Raw genomic sequence first — 26,284 nt, forward strand, 5'->3', positions numbered from 1 at the left:
TATCACATTGTCCTATACAGGTTGCCTTAAAGCCTTATCTGTATACTTAGTGTGATCTATGCCTGGCATATAAGGCATTCTCAGATCCAGTCCTGATGGACCTTTTGCACATATGCTTGTACTTGAAATAAATGCTATATATCCAAGGATGTAAACTTTGTTACAACATAAATAGAACATGCTGGCAAGACAGATATGGGTCTCAAAGGATCCCTACTTTCTGGACTAGGCTCCCAATCTATGTGAACAGAGTATATCCCTAACTCTATTCAAATGTAACCTTGACCATTGGATGGGAAATTGAAAATTTACCCCCAGTCTGGCCCCCCAAGTCTCTGACAGAAAGAAGCCAACAGTAAATATTCCCTAACTAGCATACCCTCAACACTAAACCATTAGCAACATCCTAGCTAACATACCCCTTCAGATAGTTGCCCATGTTACGTAGAGGCACAACTGGTGTGGGTTGCACAGATAGGCTTATAAAGACCCCTGGTGGTTGTTAGCCTAGTATGTACCTATGATCATGCGAGTTGAAAACCATTTTAACTGGAGAACCTCTTGCTGTGAGTTAATGGCACTGGCCACTGTGCCATCCTGTATTTTGCTCAAATTCCAGGCCAGCAGGACAGTTTAGAAGCCAGTTTTTGCTGATGTATACATTGAGGGGTTTTATATGTACTGTAAGCAAAAGTCTTTTGTGTATGGCAAACAAAAGAAACCCAGAATGTAAGACACAGGTGTGTGTTGTGTACAGTACGCAAAATAAGCAAGTGTTTCTTGTTTAACAGTTTCTCCTGTTGTGAATATGTGAGTACTAAACTCAGAGATGGAAAGATATGTATAATTATCTAAATGGGTCACAAGCTAGGTTATGACCAGCTCATGTCAACCTCACATTTTTGTTTACAGAAGTAGAGAATCCTACTTAAGAGTTTATTTTACTTTTGAATTACTGTCTTTGATTTACTACATGAATATAGCATTGTTTTCTAAGCCTAATTTTGTAAATTAAAAGTGGAGCTAGGGATATTTAAAACAGACCTGTACAAAACCACAGGGTCCTGTTGATAAGAGAGAACATTAAAGGTGTTAACTATGCCATCTGCTGGATGGATGTAGGCAGAAAATTATATTTTGTACTTACAAATTCTTATCTTTCTGCCACTAATTCATTTGCAATTTAGAAATACTACTTAGTATGTTGCCCCCAAACACCTAAAAATGTTTGTGTGATTTTTAACTGTTGCTATTCCCTCTATTAAATATACTGTTTCAAAAACTATGTACTACACTTTTGATATGCTATATCAACTATCAAGATTAGTGTTATTGTATTTTGCGATTGTTCATGTAGTTTTATGTGTAATTCAGATAAAACTGCATTGATGTCAATATGCATAATACTGTATTTGTTTAAAAGGTTTTCTTTTAATATTGCAAAGAATATTGATTTACTAATGTCATTAAGAACATTCATCTGCATAAACAGGGAGACCAGTTTTGTAAGAATGTTCAAAGCATGTGACAGGGCTAATTTTATTTTGTAAAACTACTATACAGTCTGATTTATTTGGGTGTGTTCGGTGTTTATTTTGGTCTGATGACTTGAGTTGTATTTGATTTTGAGATTTTTTTTTCTCCCTCTGATCTTTTGATGACCGGTATTTTGAGATGTTCATCATCATTGATGACTGCTGCAATAGCCTTGGGCATATGGTTTATATTTTGCCAAGGATAGAACAGCTGGCCAGCTTCTACACACCCAAACAGTCAGGCAGGTACACACACACACACACACACACACACACACACACACACACACACACACACACACACACGTGTATCTATGCATGTATGGGTCTGCTCCTAAATCCTAAAATCCCACAAAACCGAATGTTATTTTCACAAAATGAAAATAACTAGTTGAAATCCTGAGCAGACAATTTTTTGTAAGGCAAGTAAACACTTGCCCAACGTAGGGAGATATGCCCTTTTCCCCACTGTAGTGTAATTCTGGAAGTGGTATATATAGTAGGGTGGTGTGGGAGGCACAGCCCCCCATCTAGGTGGGTTTTACATAGTCCGGTGTGGTTCTGTGAAGTTTTGAGCAAGTTGTAAAAATGAATACTTGACTATGAAAAGGAACTTGCAGTAGGCAGTCAATCTGTTCAGAAGGACATGAAACTATACATGAAGTAATATGTAACCCATATTTTGGCTTTCAGAAGTATTACTTTATTCTAGTTTCACACCATGCCTTTTGCATTTTTCATCCATTAGAATCTCTTCTTTAATTAATGTATTATCCAAATTTGAAAGTTGCAGAATAGAATCTTGAAATAATTTTAAACTTTCTACTTGAGTTGTAGATGTAAACAAGTCGACCACATCAGTTGTCAAAAAACTACAATTAACAGTAAAAAAAATCTTGTCTCACTTTAGTTAAGAAGTCCCACGAATCTCTTAATAAATGTACAGCGGGACGTAAGGAGTTCTTCAAAATCTGGTTTATAACTTGCTTTGTTCTATCAAAGGGGTAATACAAAAGTGGAATGTCACATATGGCTAATTGCTGGTTTCTAAGGGAGGATGATGGACCTGGAAATAATCAATCTGCTATGTTGGTGTTGATCTTCGTGTTTCACTGTTGCAGTCATCACATTTGGGTTACCCCTGCCAGGGTAGCCCTCAGTCGGCCCGAATGCCAGAGTCTTGGTATTTCTGCATCGGTTGCTGTTGCTTCAGGACTGACGTCAGGTCGTCAGTAGTATAAAGTAAGGCATCCGACGCCATTACATCAGTCTTTCTTGCCGAGGAGCCCAAAGCAGAAGCAGTTCGCAGAAGTGCTGGTCGGCCGCAACCTGAGTTTTCATTTTCTGAATTGAAGTTGAAGCCTTCTAACGCTAATTATACCCCATTGGTGATCCTTTTTTCTTGCTCTAACCGATGTCAGAAAAAGTTAACAATTGTCTCGCCTGTGGAAAGCAAATACCACACCGAGACTTTCATTCTTACTGCATCACTTGCTTAGGCCCAGACCACGATGTCCCCCGCTGTCGCTTTTTTGCTTTGTTCAACGCCAAAACTTTACGTCGTCAGGCTTTTATTGTAGCTAGATATTTTCACTCTCAGTCCTCTAGTTCTGATGTGGCTTCAGTAAGCCATCCGCCAGCAGATCTTCTGAAAAAATGTAAGGATAAAGACAGAGACAGAATGCACAAGTCCAAACCTTCCGACGACGCTTCCCTTAAGCTAGTAGTCAGTTCTCTGATCCTCAGTGAGGCGCATTCACAGCCCTGATGCCCGCTTCTGTGGATTCACAGGCCACTACCGAGACCCTTTCGGAGTCCGGTATGCCGCAGAACTCTTCATCAACTAAGGATCCTACAGTTGTCTCTACCTTGGATGTGTCTGGAGCCACTGAGCAGGCATCAGCTTCAGAGAAAGTACTTTGCACTAACGATTCTCGACACAAACTGATGACTACTTTCGTGTCCACTGTTCTTTCGAAAACTACCGTGTTTATAAGGCCCAGGGTACGAACCACACCCAAGAAACAGACTACCCCATCTCAGGCACCTGCTTCCTTGCCTCAGTCTCAAATGCTTAAAATGGTGGACAACCTTATAATGCTGATCAGGGGAAGCCAAGCTTCCCCTTCCAAAAGAAAGAGATTTGTCCCCAGTAGCTTTATCTGAACAGGAGTCCAATGACTCTGATACATCTGAATATGAAGACATGCAACCTCTGTCTGCTTATGAGGATTCTGATGCAGAGGAATCCATTCCTTCAGCCTCTCCACCCGAGGATTTTCCCTTTGGGGAAACCCTTCCTACTTTAAGGGAGCATTTCTGATGGCAATGTCAGGACTACCCACAGTCTAAAAAGAGACTCTGGGAATTCTTAGATCTTCCACAGCACAGACCCTTGGCCATTCTTCCTGTTCTGGATGTTGTGGATGATGTTTTCATGGAATCTAGTTTGACTCCTGACACGCTCTCTCCTGCTCCCACGAAACCTGACAGGTATTATAGAGTCCCTGACTCTCGCAAATTTGTTTTCAGAAATCCTACTGCTGACCCTGAGGTTATCTCCCAAGGCCCTAAATGAATTAAAGCAACTTCTGCTAAGAATCCCACCCCCTCAGATAGGGATTCCCGAGCATTAGACAGATGGGGTAAAAAAAAGTATACACCTCTGCTACTCTTGCTATTAGAGCACTAAATTGTCAGTTCCATGTGCTAAAATTTCAGCAGCATACCACGGAACTCCTCAAACAAAAAAAAAATATCTTTTCCTGCTTATGCAGAAAATAGAGTTACAAGAGTTAATGCATTCTGTACGTCAAGTAACTAAGCACACCTTACACTGTGGTTTTGATGCCCTAGAAGCATCTTGTAGGGCAGAAGCCACCGGTTCTGTCCTTAGAAGGCATGCTTGGCTTAAGGAACAGCTCTTGCCAGACCATGTCAAGTCTAAACTATTAGATGCACCCTTGCACAAAGACAACTTATTTGGCACCAAGGCAGAGGAGGTCTTAAAAAAAATGGAAGAAAAAGCTAAGTCTATACAGACAGTTGAGGATTTCCTGCAGGTCCAGCCACCCAGGTTCAGTAGGCATTGCCCCTCCAAGCACTGGTCCTTTCCTGCCCCCTCCAGGTCAGTGCAGCCCAGACACCGGGGAAGCAGACCCTGCCAGATAACAGCCACAGGGAATGCAGAGATCACAGTAATGGAGTACCTCCACTTCTAAACCAGGGAGTGCAAAGCCACCCCCTCATGCTAAGAACTCACAATGACTCTCCACTTCCACCCCCTCCCTCTGCCCACCTGCACTTGCCCCTGGGAGGAAAACTCTCCTTCCACACAAGCACCTGGGCCACCATTACCAGCAGCTGCTGGGTACTCAACATAGTGTCCCAGGGATACAAATTTTCTTTCCATACTCTACTAACCCCAAAAGGGTTCCCAGATCTTCCTCCAAAGCAGTGGGCAGAGGCCAAAAAGCAAGTTCTTTCCTTGCTTTCTGTGAGGGCAATAGAGTGCGTTCCTGCAGAACAGATAGGCCAAGGTTTGTACTCCAGGCTGTTCCTGGTACCCAGAAAAGAGTGCACCTGGCACACCCCATCCGCTATCTATTCTAAACACCTTCCTGGTGATACCAAAATTCAGAATGCTCACCCTCCAGCAACTACTACATTTGCTCTCCAAGGATGCTTGGCTAGCCACCCTAGACTTAAAAGAGGCCTTAATTACACATCATAATCAGGGAATCATGCCGGAAATATCTACGTTTCAGGCAGGATTTCTGCACTTTCAGTTCTCTGCGCTTCCCATTGGCTTATCTACTGCTCCCTGAGTTTTTACAAAATGTCTGGCTCCCGCCATTGCTTTTTGCAGGCAAAGAAATATTCAAGTTTACCCATACTTAGCCTAATTCAGGAAGACAGACAGGGAAAAGCTGCTCAAGCACCTGGCCTTTGTAAAGGACCTACTGACCTCCCTAGGCTACACTATCCACGAAAAGAAATCCAAACTAGTACCAACCCAAAAAATTTTATTCCTAGGAGCAAGCCTGGGCACAACATCCCAGATGGCATTCCTTAACCAGAAAAGCAAACTTCTGACAGCCTATTTCTCTCAACTAGCTACCAGACCCCAGTTATCTGCAAGGAAATTCCTGCAATCTCTGGGGTTTATGACATCTTGCATTCTACTCATTCCATATGCCAGACTGCATATGAGGAAACTTCAGTGGTACCTAAAAAGCCTTTGGTGTCAACACTCTCAAGACCTGGAAACTCTTATACCAGTGATGCCTTCCCTAAGGAAAGATTTTCTTTGGTGGGCAGCAGCATGCTACCACAACAAGGGACTACCCTTCTCATCACCCCATGCCGCCCAGACCCTCACCACAGATGCATACAGGGCCAATGGAGCCCACATCAAATACATCTGCACATCAAGCAAAAAGAGATGTTAGCTGTCCAGCACGCATTGACAGCTTTCAGACCCCTTCTCTCCCCAGGGGCTCTACTGATCAAAACAGACACCACCACTGTGATGTGTATATCAAGTAGGGAGGGACTCACTCCTACCCTCTATGCAGGCTTGCCATGACCCTTTGGCACACAGCCTCAGCCATGCAACTACACCTGTTAGCACAATTCCTGCTAGGCTCTCTAAACTCTCTGGCAGACAACTTAAGCAGAAATCTTCTGGACCCACATGAGTGGTAGCTAGACCAAAGAACCTTAACCCTTATAACTCAGAAATGGGGCACCCCGAAGGTCGACCTCTTTGCTTCCCACTCCAACCATCAGCTCAGAAGCCTCACTGCAGGGGCTGGAAAGTGGATGCTCTGTCCTTCCAATGGGTCAACCTCTCGGTCTATGCATTTCCCCCACTACCAAATAAGGGAGGAAAAAATGAGGACAATCCTGATTGCCCCAGACTGACCATGCCAGCACTGGTACCCACTACTGCGCAGCCTGTCCCCTCTGCCACCGTGGCATCTCCCTCAGATCCCAACACTCCTGACCCAGCGGGAAGGAGAATTCATGCATCCCCAATTGCAGACCCTCAGTTTGGCAGCCTGGTTTATTCCGTGACCACTGTACAAGCTGCCAGTCTCAGAAACAAGTTCTAGATGTACATGAGGCCAGACTCCCCTAGCACTTGAAAGTTTTATGCTGATAAATGGAAAAGGTTCTCACCTGGATCCAGGCTAAGAAAGCCAATACAGCACAGCCCTCCCTACCTCCCATCCTGGATTATCTAGCTGACCTACTACACAGTGGTCTATCCTTTTCCTCTATTAAAATTCATGCCTCTGCTATATATGCTCATTTCAGCACTGAGCAACCTCTCTTCTCACACTCTGTCATCAAACAGTTCCTAAGAGGGGCTAACAACTTGAGGCCACCCAGAAGAGCACCTTACCCCAGCTTGGGACCTAAACTTTGTGTTGGAAAAGCTCACCCTGCCCCCCATTTGAACCAGCAGCTTCAGCAGAGTTAAAGCTTCTGTCATGGAAGACAGCCTTGCTTCTGGCCATCACTTCAACAAGAAGAATATCCGAGCTACAAGCACTAATGGCTGTAGAGCCCTTCATCATTTTCCATGCTGACAAGGGTCTTCCTCAGGACTAACCCATCCTTCATGCCAAAAGTGGTGTCCAGTGTGGCTCTCAACCAATCCATTCATTTGCCCACCTTTTTCCCTAACCCACAAAACAAGCGGGAAAGTATACTGCACTCTCTAGATGTGCACAGATAGCTCAGATTCTATCTAGACAGGACTAAATCATTCAGAAAGACATCAGTTGTTAGTCAGCTTTGCTGCAGGAGCAGAGGGCAAAGCCATATCCAAACAAACCATTTCCAAATGGATAGCACACTGCATCCATTTCTGCTGCAAGCAACACGGAAAACCTCTCCCTATGGGGGTCAGGACTCACTCTGCCAGAGCAGCCTCCACCTCTGCAGCTTTCCTCAGAGGAGTCCCCACCAGGGACATCCTGGAGGCTGCAGCAATGACATCTGTTCATACCTCCACCAAGCACTACCACCTGCCAATATTCTCCAAATCCAGGGCAAGCTTTGCCACTGCAGTCTTGCAAGTGCATCGTAGCCAGCCCCCAGTCTTCTTGACTGCCTCCACCCTTCTCTTCAGCTTTGGGAATCAACCCAAATGTGATGACTGTAATACTGAAACACAAAGAGCATAGTACAGTTGTGTACACTTACCATAAATGTAGATGTTGGAGTGTATTCACTGTTGCCGTCCTGGTTTCCCTCCCTCCATCCCCCTTTCTCTCTCTCTCTCTCCTTACAAGGAACTTTTTGGTATTTACTTTCTACTGGTGGGGTTCTTCCACCATATCCTGGCTCCCACTTGGGGGCTCCTGACAGGGCAAGAAAAATGGATGTAATGGTTACAGCTGACTTACTTTGTACTACTGACGACCTGATGTCAGTCCTGAAGCGACAGCAACCAACGCAGAAATACTAAGCCTCTGGTATTCAGGCTGACTGAGGACTACCCTGGCAGGGATAACCCAAATGTGATGACTGCAACAGTGAATGCACTCGAACATCTACATTTATGTTAAGTGTACACAACTGTACTTTATTGTTATCCAGTGTCCTTCGTTTACTCCCTTTGATTCATTGTTGATAATGTAGACACTTTATAAGCAACTTAACAATAACACATTAGACAAAATTAGCTTTCATTGTGCTGTGCATGGTCATCAGTGAGAAACATGTTAAACGAAAAAAACTTATAACAGAAGTGTTCAAAGTCTAGTAAGCGTTTATACAGTAGCATGTTGCTTTTCGAAGCAGTAGAATGAGAGACACTTGCTCAAATCCTTTTAAGATTGTATGGTATCTTTTCTTTTTATATCATGTTCTGCTGTTCCTTTGAAAACCAGTATTTTATCATTTGAATTTTATGGCACACATTCTTATTTTGCCTTTTGGAAGGGCAAACATCTGTCTTCCCAGCTGTCACTAATGTAGTGTAGAACGTGTAGGTATTCAATAATTTAATGACCAACTCCAGCTTCCTTCAGTCCATTACCTCCCACAGTGGCTGTTAACAGTGATTTATTGGGCTGTAGAATTTGTTTATTGTTTACTGCCCCCATAATATTGTGCCTTTGTAAGCATTGATGTGATAGTGAAGTTTGTCCGTTTTCTGCAGCTACAGCTGGGTGCCTCTGCAGTTAGTTTTTGTCTTAGTTCTGGATTGGTGTTTTGTTGTTTAAGTGTATTATGTAAGTAATGGCACAGTATAGCATAGTCTTCAAGTGATCTGATTTAGAGGATCCAGTGTAGTGGGCTCATAGGTTGGAGGCTGCAGTGAGACAGCCTGATTCCTATGGTTGCACATCTATGGAGAAGTGGAACACAAGGCTGGGGATTCTTGATCTGGAACCATCCCATGCCCTGCGTACTTGGCCTGTCCTGGTAGAGGGGCAGTTTACATGTGGCCCCACACCATTGTTATTGGTCCAGGACCTGTGTACCAAGAAGATGTTTGTCTGAGAGGAATGCGAGTTTTGGGTCCAGGAATACTCTTTCAAGGAATACTTTGAGCCTGACCTGACATAGGCCTATCTTTCAGTCTGCCACCACCTTTGGCCACTGCACTCTTGTAGTCAGGTTCCCTGTCATCAAACATGCGATGTGCATTAGACACACAGTCACGCTTGCATGAGGCACTACACAAGCTTATGAGTGCAGGGGACACTGAACTTTTGTCAGGCTGCATTGAGAAGAAACAGGACTTGGAGGCCGTTGTCTGTGAGATGGACAAGGATAAAGAGTCCTTTCCCAAGTGCTTCTCCTCCTGAAGATCCTTCATTTGAAGAAGCTGTTAGGTTTATGAGGAACTGAGTAGGCTGACCTCATGCTTCTATCCTTTTTCTGTAATAAATTCCTTGTGGCATATATGGCAAAGAAGCCCAAAGAGCCTTGAGTTATGCCTGAAAGCACCATGACTCTGCCCCTGCAGTACCTTAAGAGATGTGTCGCTCTAGACATAATAGAAGAGTCTTCGTGGGGTCTGTTCATGCAGCTTTATTTTATACAAACACATCACAATAGAAGTGTACTAACTTTAAGTAACTTGTATACAAGCTAACAGTTGCAATCATACATGCATACTCACTGGCTTCACTCTCAAAATGGAACTAGAAATGGCATGTGCCTGACATTTGTACATGCACACTCAGTCTTTGACATGCTTCTTAAAGACACAGCACACGGCATGTGCACTCTGATCTACATCCTCCCTTTTGAAAAAAATAAAACATGCAGTATATATATATATATATATATATATATATATATATATATATATACATATATATATATATACATATATATATATATATATATACATATATATATAATATATATATATATATATATATATATATATATATATATATATATATATACATACATACACACACACACACACAGTTAACTCCATGTTGCTACATATTTCACACTGGGCCTGGATACTCTTCCATATTGCCTGACATAAAATTGGGTTTAGCAACTGGAGCCATCTCTGCAAAATGTTCGATCTTAGAATTGTTTATTACATCTTCAGGAATGGAATCAGAGGTAGGAACACACTCTGGAATGGAAACAACATTTGGTTCACTCGGATCTAGAGTCTGTGTCACTGAAACAATGTTGTGATGATGATTGTGGTAGAAGAAGAAGATGCCTGCGATTTCTCCTGTACTCCATACCCTCAGATTCTACAAGATAGGCTCTTGGCTCAGCACATATACTTGTAACTTGACCAATCTGGTCGAAACCTTTTTGCTGTTTGTATTCTTACTCTCTCTCCTTCCCTCAACAGACAAAGAAATCTGCTTGACTTGTCGTAAGTGGATAGAGCGCTTCTTGAATAATTGAGGCTTAATGGTCTGATTGTTCTTAGCTTTAGGCCTCAATAAACTGGAGCTAATAGGTAGCGTAGTTCTGGTTTGCCTGGAAAGAAGTCCTTGAGCATGTGAGCCTTGAATATCGTCACTGGGTATGATTCTGAGATTAAGCAAATTTAAAAAAAACATTGTTATTGTCATGCTTTGACCTTTCAAGTAATTGCTTTGCACTGCACGTTCATCTAGACTAGACCATTTGACTTTGGATATTCAGGACTGCTAGTAACATGTACGAAGTCCCATTCTCTTACAGATTTCTGAAACAACCGACTAGTAAATTGGGTACCATTGTCAGAAATAACTTTGTGCAGACTACCATCGACTGAGAAATTATGTTTCAGCTTAATAATAACAGTAGTGGATGTTAGATTAGATAGCAGATCAATCTCAAACCAATTTGAGTAAGAGTCTACCAATACCAAGCAATGTTGATTGTTCCACTCGACTATATCTGTGGCTACTGTTGACCAAGGTAGTTCAGGAACTGGATTTAGATGAAGTGGTTCTCTTTGCAAATGCAGTCAAGTACTATTGCATACTGAACAAGAAGAAAGTGCTATAAATACTAATTCTCTCGCTCGCCTCTTAGTGGATGCAGAACCTGGGTGACCACGATGCAAAATCTGGATGATGCACTCGTGTTGCAAGTAAGCAAGAACAACAATTTTTAGGACCTTTGAAAATAATGCCATCTTCCATCAACATTTCATCTCTGTAAGGAAAATAGGTTTGCACTTCAGGTGGTACATTAGATTGCTTTGACGGCCATCCAGCATTAATGTAGTGATTGAGCTTTTGCAAAATTGTGTTAGTCTTTGTGTGATCTCTCAACTCATGAAGCCTAGTGGTAGAAAAATTATGCACTGCCATCACGTCAAAGTCAAAACTCTCTGTGTCAAGCTGTTCCGTTGTATTCCTGGACAATCTGGATAAAGTATCAGCCAGGTAAAGTAGTTTGCCTTTTGTATTGACCATTTTGACTGTGTATTTTTGCAATTTGAGCATCATTTTTGTAGTCTTGCTGGATAGAATAGTAACTAGAGGTTGCTGGTCCGTTTCAATCTGAATAGCTCGACCATCAATATAATCATGAAACTTGGAACATGCAAATACTACTGCCAGATTTCTTTCTCAATTTGAGCATGCTGCATCTTGGTTTGGGTAAGTGTTCTAGATGCATAGGCTACTGGTCTGCCCTCTTGAAGTAATAACTGCGCCAAGACCAAATTCTGAAGCATCACAAGAAAGAGTAACTGGTTTGCTCACATCATAGTATCTTAGGGTAGGTGGGGTGGCATTTTTCTGCTTGAGGTTTTTAAATGCCTTCTGGTGCTGTTCTAACCATGACTATGCAACATTTTTTGCGTGTAAGCTCTCTTAATGGTGCTGTTAACTCACTGAAATCTGATATAAACTTGCCTAAATAGTTGACCATGCCTAAGAAAAGCTGTAGAGCTTCAATACTGTCTGGTACTGACATCTCAAGAGTAGCTTCTTGCTTGGTCAGGTCTGGTCTCAAGCCAGTACTGGTAATTAAATGACTTACATATGCATCACTTGCCAAAATGAACTCTCTGCATCCAAGACGGAAAAATAGTGGCATGTCTGACAAGTGAACTGTAACTGAAGTTGTAATGTTCTGTTTGTTTTTGTTTTTATGTGGAGCTTTTCTCCCCGGGCCTCTACTGAAAATGAACATATCCTGTTAGACTAGCCCGGTCAACAAATGTAAAATAAAATAAAAATAAATTAGAGCTGCGACCTCTATGATTGTGCGCATTGGATGTTATGGTCTTTTCAATGCTTTGCTCAAATCTCTTGGGTCAATGCATATTCTGATTTCATCTGAGCCTTTTTTTGTGAGCTGCTACCATAAATGATACCCATTCAATTGGTTCTGTAACTGGACAAATTACACCTTGCTGCACCATTTTATCCATCTGAGCCTTAACTTTATCCTTCATAGGTATTGGAACTCTTCTTGCTGGTTTGACTACTGGAGTGACCTCTGGGTCTGACTTCATGGAATACACTACTTGAAATTTGCCCAACTTGTCATCGAAAAATCAGCATATTCCAAGAAAATGGCTTCAGAAAAATTAGAACTAGGAGATGCACTTATATGATGAACTTCATTGGTAAAATAAAGCAGATTCATTCTCAAACTATCTTTGATACCCAATAAAGACAGTACTGGTCTTCTGACTACATAATAGCTCTTGGCCAAATAACATGAAAGCAACACTGAGCCTTCAGTTTGAACCTCTTCATCTCCATAAGCAACAGGTTTTGCACTACGGACCACATTGAGTTCATTAGTTCTTACTCTAGCAAATGTGTCTGCTGATATAACATTACACTTTGAACCAGTGTCTACTTTAAGCTCTGTGGATTTACCATTGTTCTGGACAGTGCAGAACACTTCACTTTTTGCCAGTAAATTCACTGCATCAACTCTTTCACCAGTTACTGTTGCACAGTTTACATAGAAAGCTGACTGCTGTGCCTCTACTTCATCAGCCTGCTTTTTTTGTGTGACCTTTCTTTACAACTGCATGAGGTTTACTTGATTTTCAGACTTTTTGGAAATGTTTCCATTTTTTACACTTGTGACATTGCTGACCGAATGCTAAGCATTTCTCTCTCTGACTCATAATTTGCACCACAGTTGTGACGGTTAACAATAAATCTGGACTTGGGTTTTACTGATTCATGCTTGTACTAGACTGAGCACGCTCCTTTAACTGAACTGGTCTTAGAACTTGCTGGAAAACTATGTGGTTTTCTTGATGAGCCAGCAGGGACTGTGGCTGCCATAGTTCTGTTTGCCATGTGTTGCATTCATTCTACATTTGCTCGTAAGCCTGCTGAAACCATGCTCTTGTCACCTGCAAGCATACTAGTGTGTTTTTCTGTCACTTCATGGATTTGAAAAATCTGTATAGCTTTATTCGATGTTAAATCACTGTCACAAAGCAAGATCTTTCTCACAGCAGCACTAATAATACCACACATGAGCCTGTCCTTTATTAACTCATATTTTAAGTCACCAAACTGTCACATTTAAGCCTTGCTTTTCAGATCAGTTATATAAGCTGCAAAAGTTTCCCCAAATGCCTCTCTAGTGTAATGTTTGTCTTGGGGTTACACATTTCTCTGAACTTGTGCTTCAGATACTGGGGGGGGGGGGGTCTTCCCTTGACTCAGCCTGGCCAACAATATGACTGTTTTCACCTTCTCCTTCATGTACTGCTGGTGCCTACACAAATGAACTCTGTCTTTCTATGGCCTCTGTCCCAGCTAGGTTTATCAAAATGAATGCCTTGGTGCGTGCATCTTTATTTGAGTAAGCTGGTTTTATAAAAATATTGTACTCTTGCTCAAATATTCTCCAATTCTCTGCAATATTCTGATCAAATACAAGAGGTAAAGGCTTTTGAAATCCATCTGCCATAGTAACACATACCAGTGAAGGGTTTTGCAAATAAGCACGAACCCATAAACATATGCCAGAAATTTATGCCAGTACTTGTAACTTTGCCCAATAGCACAACGAGCCTCTGTGTAACTGAACTTTGCGAAATAACTTTGTCTGGCACTGTAATACTCTTGAAATTACTGTATTGCACAAAATCACCTCTTATCAGTATAAGAAACATATAAAATAACTGCACAATGCAAGCCTGTGTGTAACTGGACTTTGCAAAATAAGTTTCTAGGGGCACCGTAATACTTTTGAAATTATTGTATTGCAAAATTAATTTATCATTTTAAGAAACACTTCAAATAACTGCACAATAGGAATGAACTGGGCAGGAAAAGTTCTGAGTCATTAACATTTCAAAGTAATGGCACTTGCTTATTAACTGTACACAGCACACTGAAACTTCACCAGAATGGCAGTATCTTTTTAGGCAATTCTTTACAGTGCAAGGAACACTCTGTAATGGCAGCAGCACTTTGCGCATAAACACACGCAGCACAAGAACTTTTCGAAATGGCTATACTTTGACTACACTTCACAAAATATTTGCACATTGCACACAAATAACTCTCTGAAATACATGCACAGTGAAGTACACACTGTAAGCACTTTTGCACACTTTGATATACTTTGTTATGCCCGTGATACAATACGAAGCCGTAGCTATGCCAAAACATAGCACTTTGCCAAAAAACATGCAGTTGCCTTGCTTTATTTATGCTTAATGTGCCCTTTTTGCCCTTATATTCATTTTGCTAATTTAATCTCTTTTCATGCCCATTATACTTTTGTGCTCATTTTACTCTAAACATGCCCATTTTGCCTTAAACAACTTTCCTGTTAATTGTTTCATCAAACACCTTTACTTTAAACATTTCCCTTATTTTAATAAGTGTTTTATGCCTCCCACTTGTTTAATAATGCTTTTTGTGCCCTTGTAATTCACCGTTTTGTCCTTTTTTTATGAAACAAGTAGTTTGTGCTTACTCTCAGTACCTTTGATTCTTTTCTGACTCTTTTTCTTGCTGGTTTCTCTTGGTTAACCTTCACTGTCATCTCTGCACCTCATGGCTCCGAATATTATTCTCCGCGATCCCGGTTCTGACACCATGTCCCTCTCCTACTTTAGATACAATAGAAGAGTCTTCTTGGCTTCTGTTCAAGCAGCTTTATTTTATACAAACACATCACGATAGAACTTTACTGATTAACTTAAGTAACTTGTATACAAACTAACTGCTGCAGACATACATGCTTACTCACTGGCTGCACTCTCAAAATGACTCTAGGAATGGCACGTGCCTTGCATTTATACATGCACGCTCAGTCTTTAACATGCTTCTTAAAGAGACAGCACACGGCATGTGCACTCTGATGTACAAGACGGTTGCCTTTTACATATTATTTATTTATTTATTTATTGCATTTGTTGATCGGGAAAGTCCACTGGGCCTAGGATGAGCCCATTTTTATTGGAGGCCCAGGGGAAAAGCTCCACAATATTACATGCAAAACAAATTAAAAACAATGTTGATACACAGAAAAATTAGATACAAGGTTGCGAATATAAAAAATATAACAGTGATGTCATTATATTAATTAGAAACGAATGGCTTAATCAGTTGGAGAGAAAAAGGTTAATACATAGGATAAAATAATGTGGGAAGTTACTGTCACATGGAAGAACATGATAGTAGTGATGGCAAAGTGTGTAGAAGTCAGGAAAGAAGGAATGTAGAGCGAGTGAGTGAGTTAAGAGCTTGAGTAAAGGTATTTTACAGTGTATGGTTAGTAGTTGAGAAGTGTAGATATTAGGGTGCATAGCAAGTGAAAAGAATGACTTGGAAGTATGAAGCAGGTGACAGAGGCAGGAAGGTATAGACAAGAATGGTGGAGAGTTTATAAAGATTGATCGTGATTGAGGATCTAGAGTGGGAAATTAGGTGTTTGGATTTAATGGTGGGGTACAGGAGCATTGCCAACGAGAGAGAAAATGCAAAGGATGCAAGATATTTACAATGGAGTAGGTAGAGCACCTTACCAAACATTCTTGATTTGACTCCACTGCAGTCTCTTTGGTCACAGACATCACAGTATTTTGCCATCCTATCACTGAAAAAGAATCTAAAACTTTGGACAGGTGTGGTAAGACAGTTTTATTCCTCAGCAGCACTGGACATTGAGCTTGGGCCCCTCACCTGTTAATTTCATTTATGCATCTCAGCTATCCATGTTCAGTCGCACCTTGTGAATAAGGTGGTGACAAAACCTGTGGACCTTTGAGTCTTGGGTTGATGAAGAACTTGAGACTTTGTCTTTGGCTCCAAAGGTGGGGTGGTGTATAAACCAGTGTAAAATTGTGTGGGTGCAGACTTAGACATGTACTTACACAGGATGATATGGCTGCTATTGTGCTTCTTTAAGGAGAAACTAAAGAATAACATTTTGGACGCCCATTTTAAAGGGATGGTGGTCTTTTTATTAGGTCTGTCTTGATATGTTTGTTAACCTCTTAAGGGCACAGCAGACTCTTATCATTATGGAGGGTCTTTATGGCTCCCAGTTCCTTCTGTCTCCATCCTTATCCTGTAAGCCAAGGAAATTCAGAAGAAGCCTCCTCACCTTTCAGGGAAATTGCTGAAACATCACATAGTCTTATAAGCGATTTCTACCAGTCATACAGGCACATTCTTGGTTTCCATCTGAGGTTACCTATAATGAGGTTGGTTCTGAATTTGCCCTAGCTTAGAGAACCATCACAAAGAACTAGTGGGCTTTGGACATGGTCCGTTTTGGCCATGTCTTTGAGCTTACTGGCTCTTCCAGAGAGGCTTGTGCTGGTGAGAGTTGGTCTCTTTGAATGGTGCTGTTGAGATAGACCCAGTTTTACTACTGGAAGAAGCAATATGCACTGTCCTGGTTTGGAAAGAAATTGTGGGTTTTGTTCCCACTTCTTGAAAGTTTTTTTTTTCCTGTGTTTTTTTTTTTTTTTGTCCAGGTAAGCCCACTTTTTCCCTTTTCAAGGGTAACCTAGGAGCACTGTCTAAGTGACTTGTTCAGAGTCACACAGTAGGCAAATGAAAGTGGAAGTAGTGAAATGCTAAGCCTCGAGTACAGGAAGCAGCACAGTAACAGCTCAAAGCTTTAGTCCTGTGCACTGTCTGCCAAGGGTAAATGATTTATTTCCTGTTTTGATCTGTAAGTTTAGCCGATGCATCTGATATCTTTAATTCTTGGTTGCCATCCTGTAGGGTCTCCTATCTTGCTACTGCAGGGCACCTAGATGGTGTTACTGTGATATGTTGGGTGATGTCACTGGACATGTCCAGTGCCTTTTGGTACATCAGTATTGGGGTCCATACAGAAGATTTCCTCCAGTTTACTAAACAGGCATCCCTTTCAGTACAAGTATTGTCATTTAGGCTTCCTTCAGAGCTTAGAGTCTTTGCTAACATGTTGGTCATGGTGATTGAAGCCTTTCAGGAAAATGATCCCCATGTGTTCCCCTCCCTAGAGGGCTGGCTCCTCTTAGTTTTATCCAAGGACTTTCTGCAGGCGTCACTGCAGTGGGCATTTCCCTGATTTGAGGTGAGGAACACCATTAATAGAAAGAAGTCCTGCCTGACTTCTGCTCGTAGGTCACCTTTATAGGAGCAGCAATGAACACACTCCAGTGCTAGTTGCTCCTGTTCTTGGAGAGGACTCCGTCATAGCTGTGGCGGCCTGAATAAGCATGCAACACTGAGTCCAGAGTTGGACTCTGTGTCTTCCTGCACTGATTGCTTCTTCTACCTTCATGGTGTCATTTACATGCATAGGACTGCAGCTACTGGCAGTGAGGTGTGAGCTGACAAGTGACCTCAGAATCATTGTGCACATAAAGACCTCATGAGGTCAGACTACTGCTGCCAGGCACTGAAATGATCTCCTGAACAGCCTTTTGGTGTTTTTTCCATCTGGCATTCAGGCCCGTCACACAGCCTGAAAGTGAGTGCTTTGCTTATGATTTGGAGTGCTCATCTTTATGCCCAAACTACTCGAGGGTATGGCTGTCTCCGGGAGGTGGGCTGCACATTGACCATATGAGAACCCATTTTTCTCGCCCTGAGAACATTGGAGACAATGCAGCTTCTGGAGCCTCACTCATTTATATAGGCATTCTTTCAGAAATAATGTAGTTAGATTCATCACCCAGGAGTATATGGTACTCTCTCTCTTCTGCAGGGCTTTTCAGAGAAAGGGAGCAGTTGTGGTAATTGTATTTTCCTTCTCACAGCAAGGGAATTCCTGTGTGTATTTTCATTGATTTCATATTTCATTGCAAAACTAAGGAAAAAGGACTATTTTTTTTTCTCATTGCCCATTGGTGGCTGAGAACGACATGGCCAGTAGAAGAAAATATCACACTTCTAGACAGGAATGACCCCTTGATGCATTAGAGTACATCCCTTCAGATGTAGATCTTTGCTGAATTTTCCATTTGGGGTGTAAGAGATTATTGAGCAACTTCCCACTCAGTAGGCCTATTCTTCCAAGTAGAAGTAGTTCTCAGTTTGTATGGAGTGGCACCCTGTACCACCTGAGTCATTCAACTTAAAGGTCATCCTGAGTTTTCTCGGGCACCATTATAATTTAGGCTTCCATTTTCCCATGGTTTTGGTGCACTTGCTGGCTGTTTATGCCCTTCTTAAATATTATTGTGGGAAAGATGGATTGTGGCCCATCACTAGCTGATCAAGAAGGTCCTTAAAGGAATAGTGTATTTACTCCCTCCATTGAAGACTCCCTTAATCTCCATGGAACCTGATTTTTTTTCTACAGGATGCACATTCACCCTTTGAGTTTGCTAGATCAATGATGTTGAAATTCATTGCTTGGTGTATTTTTCTAATGGTTTTCACCTCTGTAACTGATCTCAGTGCTTTAGATTCTTATGCTTAGGGACCTGATGTGTTCTTTCACAATGACTGGGTGCCCCTTGGGGAACCTTAGCTGGCCTTTCTTAAGAACACATGCCCATCACAGTGAACCCACATTTCTTGTTTGAATTGTCCCTCAACTATTCCATTCATCTCCGTGTTTTATTTGCATGGTCAGAAATCAGAGAAAAGAGAGAGACCTTTACATCCTGTATGATCTACCATTAGCTAAAGTATTAGCTGCTGTGGGTGTCTGAATTTAGGAAGGCAGCTGCATTTGTTACCTTTACTGTGAGAAAATATGCTAGAGCTTACATTTGTCAAACAGACACACTCCAAATGGAATGTCAGCTACCTTATCTTTTGCAATAAAATAGCAAGTAACCACTGCTAATTGCTGTGGTCAGACCTCACTCGTTTAAAGGAATGGCTGGCTCTAAAATATTCTTCAGGAATGTTTCTGTTGCAGACCTTCACTGTGTCCTCTTGGTCCTCATTGTAGATCTGCAATAAATATTACTGTCTTAAATATGCTACCAAGGGTTGGGCCTCTTTTGGTAATACCCTTCTAGAGTCGGTCCCCAATCTCTTTCCACACTGCTGATTTATTTCTTGACATTCAACCTATCCAAGAACTCGTTAAGGAGAGGTCTTCAGTTTTGATGTAACAAATGTATTCTTAGTGCATCAGTTGCTTTATGAGAGGACCCTCTTTGCTGCATCAAGAATACCCTCCTTTCATTCTCCTGTGGGTGGGCATTCCTGAACTCAAGACTTGGCTGTTGCAACTCCCTGCATGTATGTGCTTTTCTATTGTTTTTTCATGATGTGTAGGAAGACACTTTGTTAGTGGCTAGAGAGTGAGCTGGCAACCTTTAGGGACATGTGAACTTTGTGTGCCTGGTACGTCTCAGAATGGCTGCATGTAAATCTCCAAGCATGGAATCTTCCAGAAATTTGACACATTCCATTTGGTATAAAAGATTAATTTAATAAAGGGCCCATCAGCAATAGTTATCATATGGATTAGCCAGTACCGTAAGAATATATCTGATGTTCTGTTTGCCAGTTTTCAGTCCAGAAGGTGTCAACATTGATGCAACCACAACATATTACCTCTGCCGCCTTTTATGTAATTACCTAAGGTCTTTTTTTTTTCTACTGGTCTTTGTCATGTCATTCACCCCTGTGTTCCCTCGTTTTTTATGCTGAGAATAAACCACACAGTTTGTTGACCTGGATTAAGCTTAAGTTGCTGAAAAACGCATCACTGTATGCTGCATGTACTTTTAGTGTATGTTGTAGTTCTGATTCTTGCCATGCAGAAACGCACAATTGGCCCAATTTGCAGAGTCTTTGCATCATTCCTAGCTAGCATTTGAATGTCAGGGTATAATAAGGGCATACGTCAGCACCATCTTCATTTCATTTTAGCTATGCAGTCAATTGCACTGCTGCATTTTATCAGATCCTCGCAGTCCATTTGTATGATCGTTTTCTTCAGAGATTCTTGCAACGTGCTTTCAGGTAAGTATTTTCTTCTGATCAATGTTTAAAAAGGTCAACAACTGCTTGATGTGTAGGAAACAAGTCCCGCATAATGACTTTTATTCTTTTTGTCTGTTTTGTTTAGGGCCTCAGCACAACATAGTTTCTACTTGTTAGGATTGTGCTAGGTTTTGAGCTAAGACTCTTAAGTGTAAGGCCGAAATCCTTGAAGCCCCAATGGAGTCCTTGGATTATGTTCCTTCCACGTCTTCTCTTCTGACTTCCAAGATGGCTGCATACTAATCAACAGCTTAACTTCAGCTTTCCCAGTATGAAAAAAGAAACTAAGAGATAAAGGCTAGTAACTCTTCCAGTTTTAGTAAAGCTCAGTTACTGGCTAGAAAGTGCACTGAGTGAATGCCAGTAAAGAGTAAATTTGGTGTTTCAAAGAAAATCCACTAGAAAGGGTGAAGAGAAAATACTGGGTGGGAAGAAACCATTAGCTGTTCAGCAAAAAGCTGTTTAAGTTCCAGTTTTGATACAAGAGATGGTTTCAAATAATTTAAAAATAAATCAAATGTGCTCAGAGATGGTTTCCAATAATTTAAAAATAAATCAAATGTGCTCAGAGATGATTAAAATAAATTTTGAAGGAGTATATCAACCCAACAACAAATGGCTGGAAGAAATGGAAGAAGCTTTTAACAGCTATTCAGAAGAACTGCTAAAAATCGGAGGTCAAAATGAAGAAAAGGCTGGCTAATTATGAAACTGCACAAGAAAAGCTGTTTTAAAAAAATGGTAGAGTTGGAGTATAGAACACCTGAGATTTTCTGCTGTACCAAGGAACAAACTGTATTAATTTTATTAAAGCTCAAATGAGCGGCTGGTCTGGATATGTTAACTGAAAGGGGACATTATATGTATGATCCAAACCGGGCCACGAGAAAGCAGCCAATACTTGCACTATTAAAGATGTAGTCATACCATCAACAATAGTTGATCCTGACAAAACTGTGACAGAAAGGCAAAGTATTAAAAACTGGAGATGGTAGAGTATTTGTGGAAAATTAATTTATCTCCATAATCAGGGAATGTCAAGAGGCAGGTGTTAGATTCAAGCTGCTGTATCCAGCTGTCTTAATAGTAATTTATCTGATGTTGCCAATCAATTGGATATAGAAACCACTTGTTTTAATGTTAACAAAAACAAGAATGATTTAGCGCTTTCATCCACATCATTGTGGACTTCATCAGAATAAATTCATCATTCAATTAATTCCTTAAGTACTTAGTTTTTGGCGCCAATAACACTAATTAAATAAAGTATACGTTCTCATTAAAGTGAACAAGCACAATATCTACATAGGCATTACTACAGTTTGCCCAAAACTTCATATATCTGTAATAATACATGTACACTAACATATTCAAATATAATAAAATACACTTCATGAAGCTCTAACTGCATAAACCAACATTATCAAACTTGTATTAAAATGTATTAAATCATATATTTAATAAAAATGTGTAAAAATGTTTCAATTCACCTATATGTGCAGAACCGCCTAAAAAATCCACATTTAAGTATTTACATTCACAATATGTAATGTATGAAAAAAATACAATATTGTACCATAACACAACCTTAGGTTTGCAACTGTAAAATGGGCTTAATAGTAGTAGTCATTTAATCCAGGCTCATTTACTGCACCTGTTAATAATTGCCGTTTTATTTCTTTTTGACCTAATAGTGTCTTATAATTCACCCCTTGTAGTCCAAATCTAACCTGCTCTAAAATGGCAAACTTAAAAAAAAAAAAAAATGACTGTCCCCGTGTTTGTCTTTCATTGAATATCGTTCCCATGGGACTATGTTTTTTTAAGGCGCCTATGGGAGTTGTTTTAAATGAACAAGCACGTATTGAATTTAATTCACTTTTTAACAAGTTTGGTTTTGATTATATGAGATTACTTATTAAGAAGAATGAGAGATTGTGTAAGTTAGTGGAAGAAGTGGAAAAATGAAATAATATTGTTAATGATTTGTTGTTTGCACAATGGGAGAAACTATATTTGAAGTGGTGCAATTTGGGAGTCAAAAAAGCACAAACTATTTATTCTAAAAAGTGTAAAAAAATAAGTAGGGATGCAGAACACTAAAAATAATGTTTACCCCTGGAAGAAAAGTAAGGGTAAATATGAAAAAGGAAAAGGGAGACACAATACTATTAGGACTCAAAGATCTAATCCAGAAGTATTTTGAGGGGAGAGGTTAAAATTTTCAGATGGGGTAGAAACAGCAACAATATCCAAACTGGAGAAAGGATTGGAAGTGGAAACGAAACAGGCAGCAATGGACACACACATGGACAATATGTGAACCAGAATTGGGGAGAAAACATGAGACAGTGGTAGCCTTAGATACTCACAGGAGGGGTAACATCAGAAACCATTATCTCTGAAGGTATAGTTAACTGTATGGATAATTTTAAAATTTGTAAGTACACCAATTTAGAATTAGGGAGGGACCATTTCCAACTACTCTTTAAGGGTATGAAATACATACCAAAAACTAGATTTAACTTGGTTGACACTTTAACAGGGATTAAATTATTTCTTAGAAATATATTTGGCTATAACGTTTCATAATAGACCTCAGCCAGTGGTTAAAGGAGTGCTAAAGAAAAAAAGTACATATGTACCCCCCACCCACCTTAGTGTAGCCGCGTACAAAAGATTGGTAACTAGGGAAGTATGTTAAGTTACAAAATTATACAAAACACAGGAAAAATACAAAGTAATTTATCTGAAGATGAACTACGTATTTTAGAACAGCTTAAAAATGACTAACATCAGGGTTATGAAACCCGATAAGGGTGGGGGGTGCTCATATATATGACAAGTTAGATTATACTACCAAAATGTATGAAATACTCCAGGAATCTGTTAACTATGAAACTGTGTCCATTAATGAAGTACATATTGGATACAAACGGATAGATATGTATTTAGAAGAATTTCTTTTGAACAATCATATTACTTTGGACACGCACAATTTTTTTTAAAGGTTGAGTATCCTACTTTGGCTACAGTAGTGGGAATACCGAAGGTTCATAAGAATATCATTAACGCCCCTTTACTTCCTATTGTGTCAGGAAGCCGCTCTAAAACTTTCCCATTAGGAATAGCCATAGATAAATGGCTAAAGCATATATATGGAAAAATACCACGTCTGATAAAAGGGCTCATGGGTTTTCTTAGGCAGTCTTACCCCTAGTTTGTGGAAGGAGGGACTTACTTTCATTACCATAGATGTAATAGATTTGTTTTAATGTATACCTAAGCAACAAGGGTTAGAAGGATTTTGCAACAGTGTCAGAGAATACACTAATCTGGATTGGGACAGCGTTTGTCTAATTATGGAATTTATGACGATAGTACTGGATTACAATTACATCTACTTTGAGGGTGAATATTTTCGACAGACCAAAGGGGTGGCTATGGGGGCTGCTTGCACCCCCATGTTCGCTAACCTGGTTATGTTGGACTGGGAGAACAATTTCATCTTCAAGAGTGAGCACCGCATGTACATTCGACATTACTCCAGGTTTTTGGGCAACATTTTTATTTTATGGGATGGCCCACGAGATAGTATTGAACAGTTTATGGATTATTTAAGTAGCACAAGTACTTTCTTAAAATTCACACATTCTTGTAACACAGAAGGTATAGCATATTTAGATACGTTTATATCTAACACCTCCAGTGGCTTTAAATCCCGAATATACAGGAAAAATACTTTTTCTAATAGTTAGAGTATTCAAGCAATCACCCCAGAAAAATGATGAAAAACATCTTTAAAGGGCAGTATATTAGGGCTGCCAGAATGACCTCTTTGTATTCTGACATGGTTGAAGAAATAGAAGAAATAGAATTCATAAGGTCCCTTTTTAGTTCTAGGGGGTATCCCACTAACATCTTAGAAGCTGTTAAGGATTATGTTATAAGGGAATGGGGGTATATTTTTTCATACATTACATATTGTGAATGTAAATGCTTAAATGTGGATTACTTAGGCTGTTCTGCATATATAGGTGAATTGAAATACATTTTTACACATTTTTATTAAATATAATATGATTTAATACATTTTAATATATGTTTGATAATGGTGGTTTATGCAGTTAGATCTTCATGAAGTGTATTTTATTATATTTGAATATGTTAGTGTACATGTATTATTAGACATATGAAGTTTTGGACAAACTGTAGTAATGCCTATGTAGATATTGTGCTTGTTCACTTTAATGAGAATGTATACTTTTATTTAATTAGTGTTATTGGCGCCAAAAATTAACTATTTAAGGAATTAATTGAATGATGAATTTATTCTGATGAAGTCCACATTGATGTGGATGAAAGCACTAAATCATTCTTGTTTTTGTTAATATTAAAACAAGTGTTTTTTATATCCAGTTGTCGTACATTTCCTTTAGGGAGGCCGGTACCTTTCAGCGTATATTTGCTTTGCTATTGTATAGTTTGGTCGTTTCAATGCTCTTTGTGAATTAATCTTCATCAATTCATGACTTGTGGGTTACAGTTCCAATCCTCTGAACCGATCCGACCTATATATAGCTCACATCAGCCAAAAAATCTCTCGAGCTGCAAGTCTACTCAATGCCCCTTTCCACATTACCTCAGATCTCATTTGCCACTTTTATGACAAGAAGTGTCAGTCGACTCCTCTCTCGTAGCGAAGTAAACATTTTATCTTTTCTGTACTCTAAGTTATTTCTGAAAGCTTTTACTCTTCACTTTTAAAAACTCTTTGGTATACCCTTAGCGAGTGTTTTGTTTCCCTTACTGTTGGTAAATTTTCCACTCTTCCTCTCTTATACTTTCTGTTTAGCATTGATAACCTTTCTACCATAGTTGGTAGAATTTCCTTTAAAGTGTGAGCAAGTTTCTTTTCCTAAGTCTTTCTTCTTTCTTTCTCTGCCTTCCTGTCTATTTTATTCAGGACTATGGCAGAAAAGATTAAAAGGGTTGAAACAATGTACAGAGTGTGGCAGGAAAATGCCCAACTCTGATGATCATGAAAGTTGCGTTTATTGTTTGGGTGTGCCCCACTTGAGTATTGACTGTTGCATCTGCCAGGGTTTCGGTAATAGAACTCTGGTAGACAGGAAGAATAAGCTCATTCTCAAAGGGCTCCTTAAAGCTCCTTTCAAGGAAGCCTTGTCCAAGGCCAACCAGTCTCCTCCAGCCTCTGGATCAAAATCCTCCCATTCAGTGCCGATGTCTCTCTTTGCACCGCTTGTTAAGAAACACAAACATGCATCTGAAGGTTCCTCTTCAGAACTGAAAGCTAAGATTCAAAGCTTTTGGAACGGTCTGAATCTTCAGCACTGAAAATCTTATCGGTACCTTTGACACTGGCCATGACACTCATTTAACCTGCAACTACCACTGTTCCTAATATGATTACTGCTCCAACACCGATGTCTACTGTGTGTGCCGCTTTCTACCATGGTACAGCAGACTATGCTGAAGTTGGTTATATCTTCTGAACCCAGGTCTACTTATTCTCCCTCCTTGGACTGCTCCCTAGCCCTTTACTAGAGAGACCAAAATCATCTTCTTAGTTGTCCATTCGCTCCACCAGAAGTCTCCCTGATGTTGATATTAGGTTGGTGGATCAGATTTTGACAGCTAAGGATCTCCCCTCATCTTCAGCCCTCTCTCCCTTCTGATACAGGGGGGGTTTCTTCCACCCCTTCTTATTCTCCTCCTCTGACCTCTACACAGGCTTTAGAACTCTCGACTCCAACTTCTCAAATTCTGATGGCTTCAGTGCCAGCAATCTTTTTGTCTTCACAGAGTCTGGTCTGGCTCCCTCGAGGTGCCCAACTT

General features: G+C 40.3%; 1 protein-coding gene across 2 annotated transcripts in view; it reads left to right on the forward strand.

Annotated features, from left to right (window-relative positions):
• FTSJ1 (FtsJ RNA 2'-O-methyltransferase 1) overlaps positions 1-26,284 on the forward strand; it is a 1,029,035-nt gene that overhangs the window by 421,029 nt on the left and 581,722 nt on the right. The window lies entirely within an intron of this gene.

Source organism: Protopterus annectens, chromosome 8.part0 (assembly GCF_019279795.1).
Source record: "Protopterus annectens isolate FY-2018-M chromosome 8.part0, PAN1.0, whole genome shotgun sequence".
Taxonomy (NCBI): Eukaryota; Metazoa; Chordata; order Ceratodontiformes; family Protopteridae; genus Protopterus; species Protopterus annectens.